Source organism: Vicugna pacos, chromosome 20 (genome assembly GCF_048564905.1).
Source record: "Vicugna pacos chromosome 20, VicPac4, whole genome shotgun sequence".
In the NCBI taxonomy this organism is placed as follows: domain Eukaryota; kingdom Metazoa; phylum Chordata; class Mammalia; order Artiodactyla; family Camelidae; genus Vicugna; species Vicugna pacos.
The window spans coordinates 42,371,513-42,385,979 of record NC_133006.1 but is presented as its reverse complement, the minus strand read 5'-3'; the positions used below and the strand labels follow the sequence as shown (position 1 = coordinate 42,385,979).

At 50.6% G+C, this 14,467-nt stretch overlaps 1 long non-coding RNA gene across 1 annotated transcript; it reads right to left on the bottom strand.

The window, feature by feature from the left end:
* Nucleotides 1-4,737: 4,737 nt before the first annotated feature.
* Nucleotides 4,738-11,476, bottom strand: LOC116284429 (uncharacterized). Its single transcript, XR_012062508.1, has 4 exons — nucleotides 10,876-11,476; nucleotides 10,192-10,773; nucleotides 9,415-10,080; nucleotides 4,738-7,273 (listed from the first exon to the last, which is right to left on the bottom strand). It is a non-coding gene; the product is annotated as an uncharacterized lncRNA (long non-coding RNA).
* Nucleotides 11,477-14,467: the final 2,991 nt, after the last annotated feature.

The following is a 14,467-nucleotide window of genomic DNA, read 5'->3' as shown; positions in this document are numbered from 1 at the left end:
CGGGAGCGAGAGCAGGGACCGGGGTGAGCTGGCCCTGCGAGCGCAGCGGGGCAGGCTGGCCGGCAGGGCTCACTAACAGCCTGGGAGAGGGCGTGCCAGCCGCCGGGAAGGCAGGCGTCTCCCTCACCCCGCAGCTGGCAGCTGGAACTCCAAGGACAGACCCCGGTATCTCTTCCTTTGCTCCCACGGGAAGTCTCTGCATTAGCTTTTTGTTTCAGGGCTGAGCTCTGAGGGAGGAAGCAGCCTGTGGCAGAAAATAAATAATTCCACCATCGGAATGAAGATGAAAAATGGCAGTGCCTTCTATCAAGAGGCCCCGCGGCCCGCCTGGTGGAGCTGGCGTCCTGGCCGCCGGCTCCTGGCTGGAGCGCCTTTCTTCCCTCCTCCCTGCGCGACCACTTTTCCCCCGTTTTCCCTTCTGAGCAATAAAGCGGCCGCTCACATCAACCCTCTGCCTCTGCTGTGCAAATTCTTCCACAGCCGGTGGCCAGGACACGCACTTTGGTGGGTGTCCTAATTTGGGGTCCCTCCACCCGCTAACAGTCCCTTAAATGGGGTGAGGGCTCGGGCAGACCTGTGGGTTGGGCCGAGGCGGGTGTGGCTCAGTGGTCTGCCCGCCCCCTTGGCAGGGCATGAGCAGGGATCATGGGCAGTGCCTGCTTTTGCTGCCAGCAACTCAGATGTGGTTGGTTTGCGGCCTTTTGGTATCGCATTGTTAACAACTGTCCCAACGGTACAGTCGAGCGTTGTTTTTAGTCCCTTGTAGTTTCTTTGTATCCTGTTGGTCGAGGAGACATTTCTCCGGGCCCAGGCACTTCATGAAAGGGTCCCAGGTCCCGGGCCCCAGCCTGTCTCACTGCCCAGGCGGGTCCTGCTGGTGCTGAGGGGAGCCGGCAGCGTGTGAGGAAGGAGAGCTGCCCTGCCTAACGCACAGCAGGCTGCACCCTGAAGGTCTGACAGGCCGAGCTCGCCCAGCTTCGAGACAAAGAAAGCTCGGAGTCGGATGCAGGCCGCGGGTGTGGAGTGATGTTGCCCCGAGGTTCTAATTTGCATTTCCCTGATGGCTGATGAGGTTGAGCGTCTTTCCATGTGTCTATTTACATCTGTAATCCTCTCCAACGATCCTGTCTTTCACCCATTTTCTAACTGGAATTTTTGTTTTGCTGTTGGCTTTTGAGAGTTCTTTATACATTCTAGACACAAGTCCTTTGTCAGATATGCAGTTTGCAAATATTATCTCCCCGGCTGTAGCTTGTTTTCTCATTTTCTTCACAGAATTTTCTGCAGAGGAAAAAAAACATTTTTAATCTGATGAGGTCCAGTTTATCAGTGTTTCCTTTTATGGGTTGTGCTTTTGGTGTTAAGCCTAAGAACATTTCATCTAGTTCCAGGTCCTGAAGATTTTTTCTTTGTTTCCTTTGTGAACGAAAAATACTGCAACCACATCAGTAAACAAAGAATGCTGAAACCAAGTCATCAGCGGCTGCTGCCACCCCCCAGTGGGGACAGGACTGCAGCCCGGCCTCTGCAGCCACTCACAATGGTGCCCTCTGAGGGGACTCAGAATAAGAAAGGACAGGACACTGGCCCAAGATAGCGAGGTGCTTGTCAAAGGGATGAATTCAGTGAGCCCAAATGTTTGCTTCCTCCCATACACAGAAAAGCACTAAATTCTTGAACTTGAGATGCCTGGTTTTCTTTAGATAACAAGTAATCTTTTATTGTTCCAACTACCTGGTCTTTGTTGTAAAGCTCCTGTATATCCTGGCTCCTCCCCTACCTCTTCTGAGCAGCCACTCTGAGCCATCTGAAGGGCTGTCATCCTGGCTCGAGTCCTCCCGCCAAATAAAACATAATTCTTAACTTTTAGGCTGAGCGTTTATTTCAGTCGACACCTTCTAAAAGTTTTTATAGTTTTATATTTTGTGCGTAAGCCAGTGATTCACTTTGAGTTAATTTTTACATAAGATGTGAGAGATAAGTCAAGGTCTGCTTTTGACCCGCGGAAGTCCAGTTGCTCCAGCACCTTTTGTTGGAAAGGCTCTCTTTCCTCTGTTAAATTGCTTTTGCACATGTGCCAGAAATCAGCTGGGCACATCTCTGTGGATGTGTTTCTGAGTTCTCTTTCCTGGTCCATGCATCTGCCCCCCACCGATACTGCGCTGTCTTGGCGACTGCGGCTGGACAACAAGCCTTACCACTGGGCGGAGTGATTTTTCCCACTGTATTCTTATTTTTCACCTTTTGTTTAGCTATTCTAGAAATCCTGTCCTTTGCCTTTCTATATAAATTTTGAAATAAGTTTGTGTGTTCAAACTATCTTTTGGGGATGTTGATAGCAACTGTCCTAAACTGACAGATAATTGGGGAGAATTGGCTGTTTGCGGTGTCGAATCTTCCAACTCACGAACACAGCACGGCTCTCCATTTATTCAGATCTTCTTCAATTTCTTTCATCAGCATTTTGCAATTTTCAACATAAGATCTTGTACATGTTTTATTAGATTTATACCTAAATACTTATTTCCTTTGACATGATTGTAAACGGTGCTATATTTATAATTCTAGTTTCTACATATTGATTGTTATTATATGAAAATATTTTCTCTTTTTTTATGTAGACTTTGCACCTTGAGACACTGCTGAATTCACTTATTAGTTCAAGAGGGCTTTTTTTTTTCGTAGATGCCTTTAGAGTTGTTACACAGACAAGCACACCATCTGAATAAGTAAGAACAGTTTTACTTCTTTGTTCCCATCCTGCACGCCTCTTATTTCTTTTTCTTACCTCATTGCACTGGCTAGAAATAGTATCTCTGTTTTTAGTTGTTATGTCTCTTAAATCCCTTTCTCTTTTTAATAGACTTTTTGTTTTACAGTGGTTTTAGATTTATAGAAAAGATGCAAAGACCGTACAGTTTCCCCTGTTATTAGCACCTTACGTTAATATTGCACAGTTGTCACAACTAGTGAATCGATGTTGATGCATCATTTGCTGAAGTCCTTAATTTATTCGTCCTGGTTCGGTTCTCACCTGATGTCGGTCTTCTATCGCAGGACCTCAGTCCGGAGGTCACACTCACTTAGCATCCACCTCCGTCAGCTGTGACAGCTACCTGGACTTCTCTTGTTTCTGACGGCCATGGAAGCTTAGAAGAGCTCCCCAGCCGGCATTTGTCTGACATTTTTCTCGTGGTGACACAGGGGTTATTAGCCTTTGGGAGGAAGAAGTGTCTCTTCGCATGACTTCCAGGGTACGTGTCATCTATCGACATGACTGTCACAGCTGATGTCCACCCCTATCACCTGGCTGAGGCCGTGGCTGTCAGGTTTCTCTGCTGTAACTCACCCTCCAACTGTAAGAAACCTGGTCCCCACCATCCACAAACCGTGTAATTAGCTGTTCAATTAGTAACACCTCTGTCGGTCACGAGAGGATGCTGATAACAGACGAGACATGTTTTCGAGTCACAGCTCCTCGGGTGAAACCCCAAAAACCCAGGCTGTGTTTCGGCCCCTTCAGTGCCTGGTCTCTGGGGCTGCTCAGTAAGCTCGGGCCTGAGTGTTAACCTTGCAGTTGACCTTGGAAAGTCTGGGTAAAATGCCAACATTCAAATGTTTTGGAAATTCCCCCCCTCAAAAGCACACAGTTTCCTGTTTAGTTTTTAAAAATGAGTCTAAACCTTATTCTACAGAAATCAAACTTCTCCCCTCCCTGGGTGAGACAGTGCTCATAATTTCTTACAATCTACAGTCTATCATGTTGTGAAATAAAATATGCATCTTATGGCAAGACAAGAAACATTTAAACAAAAACTCTTCTCTGCCCTCTGCCCTTCTCTCCCCTTCCCCCGACACCGTGCTCTGAGTATCTGCCTAAAGCATCCACCAAACCCCTCCCCCATTGGCAGGACCTGTCCACTGCAAAGAACAACATTCTCCTAGAATCAACAAGACAGCTCCGCAAAGGTGACATTCCATCTCGACCCTGTGAGGGGCCACGTGAACCACCAGGGTGACACAGACCAGGATTGTGTAGACTGTCAATAACGCATCATCTGATGTCCAGCCCTCTGTCTCAAAAAGCTTATAAACCTGTACCTCGACTTCTACCCAGCAGAACAGAGATGTCATTTCTGGCTTTTAATCCTCAAATTTGGCTTGAATAAAAATTTTCGTTTCTTTCTTAGATGGACTGATTAGTTTTTCATCAACAGCATTTACGTGGTGTCCAAATAGTCTAAATTCCCTTGTCTCTTGTGTAAGTCTGTGTTTAAAGATTCTGTTCCATAAAGGGGACCAGCTCACATGGCCAACGCCAAGCAGGAGTCTTGACCGAGCGCCGTCTCCATTCCTTTTGCTGCCAAAATGTTTCAGACTCATTTTCAAGCTGTTTGAACAGCCGAGGCATCTCTACCTGGGACCTTTATCCCGAGAGCAGAGGACAGGAAGTTGTCACTACGAGATGAATGGGTAGGTGGCCTGAGGCACAGGGGGGTTTCATGAAGGTCAAGGTGTGAGTGGGGACAGAGGACACTCAAGGGACAGGAGATGCACTCTGTGGAGAGGAGGCTGGAGGACCGCGGGTGAAGAGCCATTTGCTCCCCCAAATCTAGAACAGGCGTTTTCTCTCTAAGCCCAAATTACAGTCTGCTCCTGCTCTCCTGCCAGGGTGCCACAGAGCATCCTAAGTCGTCTGAAAATAAAGCGAAAATGCACAAATCACTTAAGTTCTGAGCTCAGAATTTCAGACGAGCACCTTTATTGGAGGGTTGCCCCTGCTGGGGGCTGAGGTCAAGTTCACGCACACCGTGATGGAAGAGGGGAGGCCAGCAGAGCAGTGGAGGGGAGTGGAGGGACGTGGCTCCCACGGGAGCAGAGTGCTCGAGATCAGAGGCAGCCGCCCCGGGGGGCCTGTGCGCCCCACACCTCAGCCGGCCCCCCAGGAGCCATCCTGACTGACCTCCACCGAGGACTGTGCACTACCGTGAACAGGAACAACTCTCTCCTGGACGACACTCTGGAAGAGTCAGCCTTGGCTTGTCGAGGGCTCGGTAATCCCCAAACCGCCCAGAGCAGACCCCCAGCTGCAGTTCTTTGCCCGGTCCCTCGCTCCTGGCTTTGTCCACCACTGAGCTTCTCATTCACGAGCTCCTCCTCCACCTGGAAGAAGAGAGGAGTGGGCCCTTGGGTCCCCGGGTGGGCCACGCACTGCTGCCCCGCAGCCGACCCGGATGTGGCAGCCAAGTCCCTGCCCCTGAGGCAGCGCCCTCGGGTTCAGGCCAGGCCAGGCCAATATCGCTTTTTGAGTTTAAGAAGAAGAAGGAGAAGGAAAAGGAGATGGAGGAGGAGGACGAGGAGTAGAAATGTTAAGCATTTCAGCATGTTCTAAAATTCTGCATCTGACAAACGGATGCTCTTCACTGCCGGCGCCATCTAGCAGTGCCCTCGCCGCGGTAACCATGGGACCAGTGAAACTTCGCCGTGGGGTCTCTGTTATGGGATGGGAGCTTAAGTTTCATAATTAAAGGACTTGGGGCCATCTTTTCACTGTGACTCTACATATAATCTCATTACAAAATCATGCCAAGACTTTGAGGCCCAAGAGAAGAGGCCCCAGGCCAGAAGATCTCAAGGCCTAGAAGCGACACCAGGTCCCCAAGGACCCTGATGTCAGCAGCCATCGGTCACCTGGGGCCTGCAGGAAAGTGTTGATTTCATTGTCAGCCGCAGGGCAAAAGGAGCTGAAGGTCAAGCACACTCAAGCTTCATCATCAGTCGGAGGGAACCCCCTCTGGTTCCCTCGTCATCTTAAACCCACAGCTGGTTGATGATGACAGTCACGCTGCTTTCAAATAACGGATTAGTCACTGCTTTCAAATAATTAGTAATTAGCTTCAAGTTTATGTATCACCAGCTACTCCGAATCTATCCGTGAATTGCTGGGTAGCTGATGGTGAAGAGTCTCGCCTCCTTGGCACAGAACTCAGCCTACGTCTCCGAGCCGGTCAGCAGCTCTGCATCTGCATCTAAACAGTCAGGAAGTGGTAATGTTGCAGGAAAGCAGGCGCCAGAGGGTGGTCCTGCCCCAGGTCTCGGGCAAGTCCCTGGGACGGGCTGCCGAGCGAGGCGCGCAGGAAAGGGTTCATGAACAAGCCGCGGCAGAGTGAAGGCAGATTTACTCAGAGAGACGCGCCGTCCACAGACAGAGCGCGGGCCGCCGCAGAAGGCGAGAGCGCGCTCGGCGTGCAGGGCGGTGGGTCTTGACGGGGCTTGGGAGCTCCGTATGCTGACAAGTGGGAGAGTTATTCCAGCCACTTTGAGGAAGGGGCAGGGGTTCCCAGGAGCTGGGCCGCCGCCCAGTTTTTGACCTTTCACGGTCAGCCTGGGAGCTGTGATGGTGCCCCTTGCAGTGTCATTTAGCAGCTAATATATTATGATGAGCGTATAATGAAGCTCAAGTTCTGCTGAGGTCAAATCTCCCGCCACCTTGGGCCTCAAGGGCCACCAGGCTTTAAGCCTTCCACCGTCTGGGGCCGAGTGGGTTCTAACCCATCTACGTCGTGTCCTCACTGGCTGTGCCCTGCCCCCTTCCCTCTTGTCTCACTAAGAGGGTTTGTTCTTGGTACATTTTCTTCCACCTCAAAATGAAAACGAAACTTGCCCCAGAAATATGTGCTTGTGGTAAAAGGGTCAAAGAGCTTATGCGAGGAGGGAGCTAACTGCGTGCTATTGGGTTGTCACCACAGGGCAACTAACCTTCACGGAGAATGGGAGCCAGGGCACCTCCACGGCAGGCAGGGGCGAGAAGCCTCTGGTCACTGTGCTTGCATGGACACTCTTCCTAAGGAGCCCAGGTTTTGGGGTAAAACCAACAGTGGGATGTGTTTGAAGAGTGTCTACCAGCCTGTGACGCAGAAAAGGAAGTCCCCTAGGAGCAGAGAGGCTCTCTCCGACTCTGACAGATTCTCTGGAAGCACTGGACGGGTCCCAGGATGTTCTACAAAGGAAGGAACACCGGTCGCTCTGTGTGGCATCTGGCGGGGGATAGGAGCCGCAGAGGGAGGCTGTCTTGCTGGAAGCAGAGGAGAGGTGATGTGGAAAGAGCGTCCGTCCACTGATGGGAGCCCAAGCCAGGCTGGAGGACCCTGATCCCTGAAAACAATGAGCCAAGAAGAAACACAAATGCCTCTCTGGAAAGGGTTCCCAAGGGAGGATGTGGAGAAACTGGAACCCTGTGCGCTGTTGCTGGGAATGTGAAACGGTGCAGCCCCTGTGGGAAACAGTATAGAAGATCCTCAAAGACTTAACTAGAAGTACCATATGATCCAGCCATTCCACTTCTGGGTATGATCCCAGAAGAATAGAAAACAGAGTCTTGAAGAGGTATGTGTGCACCTGTGTTCACAGAAGCATTAATCACAACAGCCACGGAGGGAAAGCAACCCAAGTGTCCTTCGAAGGACAAATGGGTAAACAAAATGGGGTCCATCCATGCAGTGGAATGTGACTCAGCCTGAAAGAAGAAGGAAAATTCTGACGCCTGCTACCACACGGATGAACCTTGAGGACACTGTGCTCAGTGTAGCAAGCCAGTCACAAAAGAAGAGACACTGTGCGACTCCACGTGTACGAGGTCCCCGGAGGAGTCAGAGTCACAGAGAGTGGGGGCCGGGGGCCGGGGGCGGGGGGTGGGAGGGGTTAGTGTTTAACCAGGATGGAGTTCCCTCTGGGGAAGATGGAAAGTTCTGTGGATAGACGGTGTGAACAGACTCGGTGACACTGAACTGTACACTTACGAGCAGTTACAAAGGTAAACTTTATGTCACAGGTATTTTATCACAATAAAAACATAGAAAAAAGTAAATAAAAATATTAGTAAAGGGGAAAATAAAAAGGTTCCAAGATTCGGCCTCAGCTCAGTATCAGCTAAAGCAACCCCTTTCTGCTTCTCCAGAAAAGGGCTATTTCCTGTGTGTGGTGTGTGGGACGGGCGAGAGGACCGCATCACCGCTTCCGACCCCCGAATCGTCTGTCCAGGGCAGGCCCCCTGCACCGCCAGCTAGAGTGACGGCGGCAGCCCAGACCTCTGTCCCTGCACCCGCCTCACTGAGAGTAGACCTTCCACCACATTTTGTGGCAGGAAATTCTGTGGCCTGGTTACCAGAAATATGCTTATGGGTTGGAAAGCGACTTCCCTTCTGTCAAAAGAGGTAGAAGGCAGACTGTAAATAAAGGCTGGCCTAGGGGAGACGGGAGTCTGCAGGCATTGATAAAACCTTTGTGCCAAGCTCCTCCCGTGGTTGACAAGGCAGACCTGGTCCTGCCCTCAGAGAGCAGACCTGGGAGTGGGCAGGAGTGGAAAGGAACCGGCCGTTGAACAGACGCTGGGAGGATGGAGTGGGGGCACGCGCTTGGGTGTGTCCGGCAGGGAGGGCCGCGTCCAGCCGGGGGGCCGCTGGGCCGCTGGGCCTCGCTGGGGGGAGGGTATTTAAGTTTCTGGTTCTCTGAAGGGCGGAGTGGAAATAGCCCAGAATTCAGTGCCCCAAGCAGGAGGACGGGGAAAGGGACTTGGGACACAAAACTTCCCCTTCAGCTGGGCTCAACCGTGTTTACAGTCACCAGGGCAAGGACCCTTAAGGGAGGTCACGGCCTTAAGAATTTCTGCCTCTTTCCTTCCTGCCTCCCTTCCTTTCCTTTGCCAGGCGGCTGGAAGAAGAGACAGCTCTGGCTCAGGGTCTGCAAAACAGTTTGGCTTCATCGCGTTTTCATCAATTGATGAAAGCTTTCTGGGCAAAAAGCACGATGCCTCCGTGAGCAAACAGAGCACAGCCCAGTTCACGTCAAGGGTGACAGGCGTCCCCTCTCCTACGGCCCCGCCCCTGGTTCAGGCCCTGGTCCCTCTTCCCCAGCCCAGCCTCCGACTGGCCGCCCAGTCATTCTCCGACCGAAGAGTTTCAGTGGTTTCCACAATAAACATTCCCAGCGAGCTTTGAAGTGCCAGGAGTCAGGTCAGGCTCCAGAAAGAGAGGTTTAGACAGTGTTCCAACCTTCAAGATCACGTTACGCCCAGAGCACAAGTAACGGCCCGGAGGTAAGAACAAACGGGTCCCAGACGACGGCCTGGAACTAAGCGTGAATTAAACGCGCTCCAGCCCTTCCGACAGTTGGCACTCCGTCTCCGTCCGTCTGTGACCACTTTCTGGCCCCCCCCACCTCTGTCCCTGAGGGTCCTTTAGCTTAGTGTGTGCCCTTCCCCCGCTCCCCTCCCGTGCGCAGTCCCTCAGTCTCTTTCCTGGGCTTTTCACTTTATCTCCATCTTCCTCTCTTGTTTGCCTCTCTGTAATCAAACACCTGCATTGTTTCCCCAGCTCTGCCCCTTACTACCTCAGCCATCTCGGACAAATTACCAACCTTCTCGTCCTGGATTCCTCATGTGTAAAGTGAAGACAACGCTTCCTGCTTTGCTGGTGGCCTAGAGTTGCTATGAAGATCAAATATACACGTGGATTGAAAGTGCTCCCTAAATGGCAAAGAGCTCCACACGTGTATTTTATTATCTCGTTCTGTCTCGTCTTAAACGTGGGCTTGTTTCTCTTTTGGATGCTGTGAACTCCTTGAAGACTAGGACCACGTGTCTCTTCACGGGGCTGGCAGATTTCAACAACGCCTCGGGTCTCAGCCGGAGGAAGAGCAGGGTCACAGGGTTACCCATCTCCTGGTGGTGCGCCCAGCACACTGGATGGGAAAGGCCCTCTGGAGCTGTGCAAATCTCCCGTCACCCAGGGCAGCGTCTGAACGTCTCAGAAAATGGGCTGACCTTCCTCTGCCACAACTTAAGTTGCACTTAATTTTTTAACTGTCTCTAAGCCAAGATCAGGGGCTCAGAAGGGTGTTTTTTAGCTGCGGGTGTGCAAGCACACTGCCAAGTGATGACTCAGACGTCTGGTTCCACTCAGTCATCAGGCATCAGGAATGACCACACCCGGACCCCTAGCCACGTGGGTCAACTCCAGCCCCCGAGCCCGCACCTCCTCCGCACGGGCCGTGGTGCATCTTCTGCCTCTGTTTCTTCACATTCTGAAAGAAAGTGATGAGACTGAAACCAGGGGGCCCCAGCCAGCTGATTGAAAGAGGAAGGCAAAAGGACTTTAACTTACTGAGAACATAAACTCAACACAGAATATTCACCTGATACAGATGAGCAGAAAGTCATCTCTGGCGTTTAGACACTCATTTCCATTAAAAACCCAAAGAAAACATTGTGATTCTTGAAATCTGAATGAGTTTTTGTGACTGCCGTGACAGAGGACCACAGGTGGGGGGTTTAAACAACAGAAATGGGTTGCGTCACAGCTCTGGAGGCTGGAAGTCCAAGATCTAGGTGCCAGTCAGGTTGGCCCCTTCTGAGAGCCTTTCTCCTCAGCTCACAGACGCCGCCTTCTCCTTACGTCTTCCCTCTGGGCGCATCTGTGTCCAGACTTCCTCCTCTTACAAGGACATCAGTCATATTGGCTTAGGGCCCACTCATGTGACCTCAGTTTACCCTAATTACCTCTTTAAAGGCATCTCCAAAATACGGTCACGTTCAGAGGTCCTGGGGGTTAGGACTTCAACATGCAAAGTGGAGGGGACACAGTTCAGCCCATGACGGAGCCCTAGAGCTTCCAGACAGTGCCTGCGCTGGTCCACACAGCCTTAGCTTAAGACGTTTCTCCAGCACACTCCTCATCAGCCTGCTCGGACTGCCTTCCTCTGAAGTGCATGACACTCCTGGGGACAGGTTTTGTCAACAAATCAGGGAACTGGCAGGCACCACCTCTACAATTTTGTCTTTCTTAAAAAAGAAAGAGACTGGGTCTAAGCAGCACTCACCCACACACGCTGTAATAACATGCGTGCCCACAGCCCGTCAGCCGAGGGCCAGCTCCTCACGCTGCACTGCGGTCACCACGTCTGCAGGTCAGAGTCCCATACATCTGCTGTCGCCTTCAGTGATTCCCGGGTTTTCCCAGATGTTTGCAAGTATTCTTAACAAGGTGGAGTTCAGAGAGTTCGGGGCGACTGTCATCCCTGCAAGAAGGCAAATTGTAATTCTTTTAGAAAGAATTTAGGAATGACCAGAAGGGCACTAGTAAATGGTTTATAAAATAGAGCAACATCCGTAAATGAACAGGCAGGCCGGGTGCAGTGAGACTGCAGCCGTGTTTGGCTTTGTGAAGGAAGCCTTCCAAGCCCGAGGGGATGACAACGAGGAGAGTCCTGCCGCTTCAGGTGAGGAGGGACCCAGCGGGACTGGGAGGAAGAGGAGTCCGTGTGGGACCGTTGCGGAGGGTGGGGTGTCCGGGCCTAGAGCCTGGTGACCGTCCTGGGACCTGTCCTGTCCCACGGGCCGCCTCCAGGGCTGGAGATGCACTGGTGTGTTTCAGCCTCACGCCGCGAACCCTAGCAGGGCGCCCGGCCTGGGCCCCGACGCGATGCCGAGCTCCGGAGGGGAGGCGGGCTTGCACTGGGGGTACAGGAGCCTCTCCCTCTCGTAACGTCACTCGATGATTATGCGGGGCGAGGCTGTGTTTCACTTTTGTATCCCTAGCAACCGGGCCAAAGTCAACATTCGATGTGTTTATCAAACTAAGCTTTTGTAAAAGCAGGAAATGGCCTCAAATACCAGACGGTTCTTCGGTTCCTCCGAGCACATGACTGAGCGATGAGGCAGGTCACTGCCCGGACGATAAGGGCAGAAATGACGGAAGGGAAGTTCAGCTGCGGTGACTATTGCTACAAAGCTTTTTGTCTCCCGGAGTAACTGAAAGCAGAGCGCATGTCCCTGTGTAAGAATCTCACCAGTTTACGGGTGGTGGGAATCTCCATGCAAATCCTCGTAACAGCAGAAAAATGGAATCTCTCCTCTTCAGCCCTTTCTGCCACCCGGGTATGTGGTGATGTGTGGACGCCTCCGGCTCAGCCTGATAGAGTATCTGGCAAGATCCTTTGAAGATTCTTTAAACAATAGAAATAAAGCAGTCCTTCTCGTCCCTAAATAGTGCACAACTTTTCTGAGAAACAAAAACCCTAAAATCAGGCTGTCAAGATAGTGAGCTGCCGACCGAGGACCCCGGATGGTGGTACACACGGGACCCCGCTGTGCAGGCGACGGGGGACCCGGCAGTGACTGGCCACCGCTCCCAGGGGGAGAGGGGCAGCCACTGAGGCCCTTCTGTCCCTCCTGTGTCCTGGCTGGATTCAAGGTCCTTAAACGCAGGTTCCATCGTGTGCCTCTGTGACCCCACCCTTTGCGTGGAGCTCACTTAGCATTTGATGTGTAACCCCTACACTTTTCCAGGCTCCCAAGAGGTTATTTTCACTCAGGGTTGTGATTTAATAAAGAATGAATTTGGTCTTTGATCCCAGTTTCTGGCAGAGAGCTCCTAAAACTGGGGTGACTAGGGGGGTTGGAATTTCCAGCTTCACCCCGTGACCTCCACGGAAGGAAGAGGGTTTGGACATTGAGGTCAATGACATGGCCGATGAGGACTCGGTCACACTCACGTAAAAGCCCTTGTTGCTGGGACCTGGGGCCTCCCAGGCCGGTGAGCACAGGGCCGCGCTGGGAGGGTGGGGCACCTGGGACGGGAGGCCCCGCCCCTTCCCACGTGACTCACACGTGTCTCTCGTCCATCTGGCTTTTCCTGAGCTGCATCCTTTATGACAGACCAACCGCAGTGGCACATGACTTGCTTTCCTGAGCTCTGAGAGCCGTTCCGGCAAATGTGAGCCCAAAAAGGGGGCTGTGGGAACCCCATGTATAGCCAGCTGGTCGGAACCACCTGGGACTTGCAACTCGTTTCTTAAGTGGGGGCAGACTCATGCGACTGAGCCCTTAAATTGTGGGGTCTGAGCTAACTCCAGGCAGGTGGTGTCAGAACTGGGCCAAGCTGCAGGACACCCAGTCAGTGTTCCATTGCTGGGTGTGGCAGAGCCACACGGCTGGTGTCAGAAGTGTGTTCAGTAGCAGGAGAGACAGACAGTGTTGCTCTTCAGTATGTGTAAACTTCACTTGTTTACTTATATACCGTCCATAAACAAGTGAGGAAAATGTTCTTGTTTACACTGTTGTAATTACAATAAAATTTAGAAATAATCATAAGCCCAAATCCCCAAAACTGTATGGGACTTCCATTAAAAAAATAAAATCTAGACAGAGAGATATAAAAAAGATCTGAATACAGACTCCTCTCATTTTCCTGAGCAGAAAACTAAACATTGTAAATAGATTAATTTACCCGAATAATTTATATGCTTAATGTTACAATAATCCCTCTAAAAGAATCCCAAAGTTTACAAAATTATTTTGGGTGTGGGAAAATTATTCTAAACTTCACCTGGAAGAATAAAAATGAAAAAAAAAATAGGTGACTGGGGAAAAACAGATTATTTTACAAATAATGCTGAGAAACTGGCTATTTGTAAATAAATCAAATTAAATCTTCTCCTGAATGTCAACACCACAAAAACAAATTCTAAATGGATTAAACAGTTAAATTGATTTAAAAAGTAAAAGCATAGAAGGAAAAATAGGTGACTAATTGGTTTCTCCATGGGAAGGTAATTCTAAGAATGAAAGCAGAAAGCAGTGCCAGAAATCTCTTGGGAAAATCTAGAGTTTACTACAGAAAAAAACCTGCTTATTAATGAAACATTTTAACAAAATTTATGAACAGTTCTCACCAATAATAAAAGAAATGCAGTACATGGACAGCCTTGTGTAATATATAATGTTGCAGATGTTTTAATTTACAGAAAATGTACCATGTGCCTCCTTCCATCTGTTTTCACTTAACATCATCTCTCCACGAGACTGAACACACACCTAGTCTGTGCTCTAGTTTTTAACTCCCACGTGGTGTTCCAAAGTGTGCCCCCCATTTTCATGCTCTCTCCCCACTGGGATGGGCACCTAGGCAGCTTCCAACCTCCTGCTCCACGAAGGAGGCCACAGTGAAGAGCGCAATCCCGGTGCCTTCACTGACTCCGCCATGACGTTCCCTGGCCACACATCTGGAAGGAAGCCGGCCAGACCCTGGGACGGGCACCCAGTGGGGACACCGATTGATTAATTCCTGTGTGGGTGTCTGGTTCCTGTTCCCGAGGTGCTGTTTCCCTGCTTCCTGGCTTTCTCTGGGTTGTATCCAACTTCGCCACACCAGACACCTGACGGATGTAGACCCACATCTCATGGTGTTTTATTTGTGCTCCTCTGGTCACTAACTCACCACCTGTTCTCTTTGATTTGTAAGAGTTCTTTGTGTCTGCTGTTTAATTCCTTGCTGATTTTTTAAAATTTTGTAACTGAATTTTATCTTTTCTTCCAATTTTATTGAGATATAGTTGACACACAGCACTGTGTAAGTTTAAGGGGTACATAAAGTCTATCCATCTTGTCACCTGAGCAGCACTTAGGTTGCTC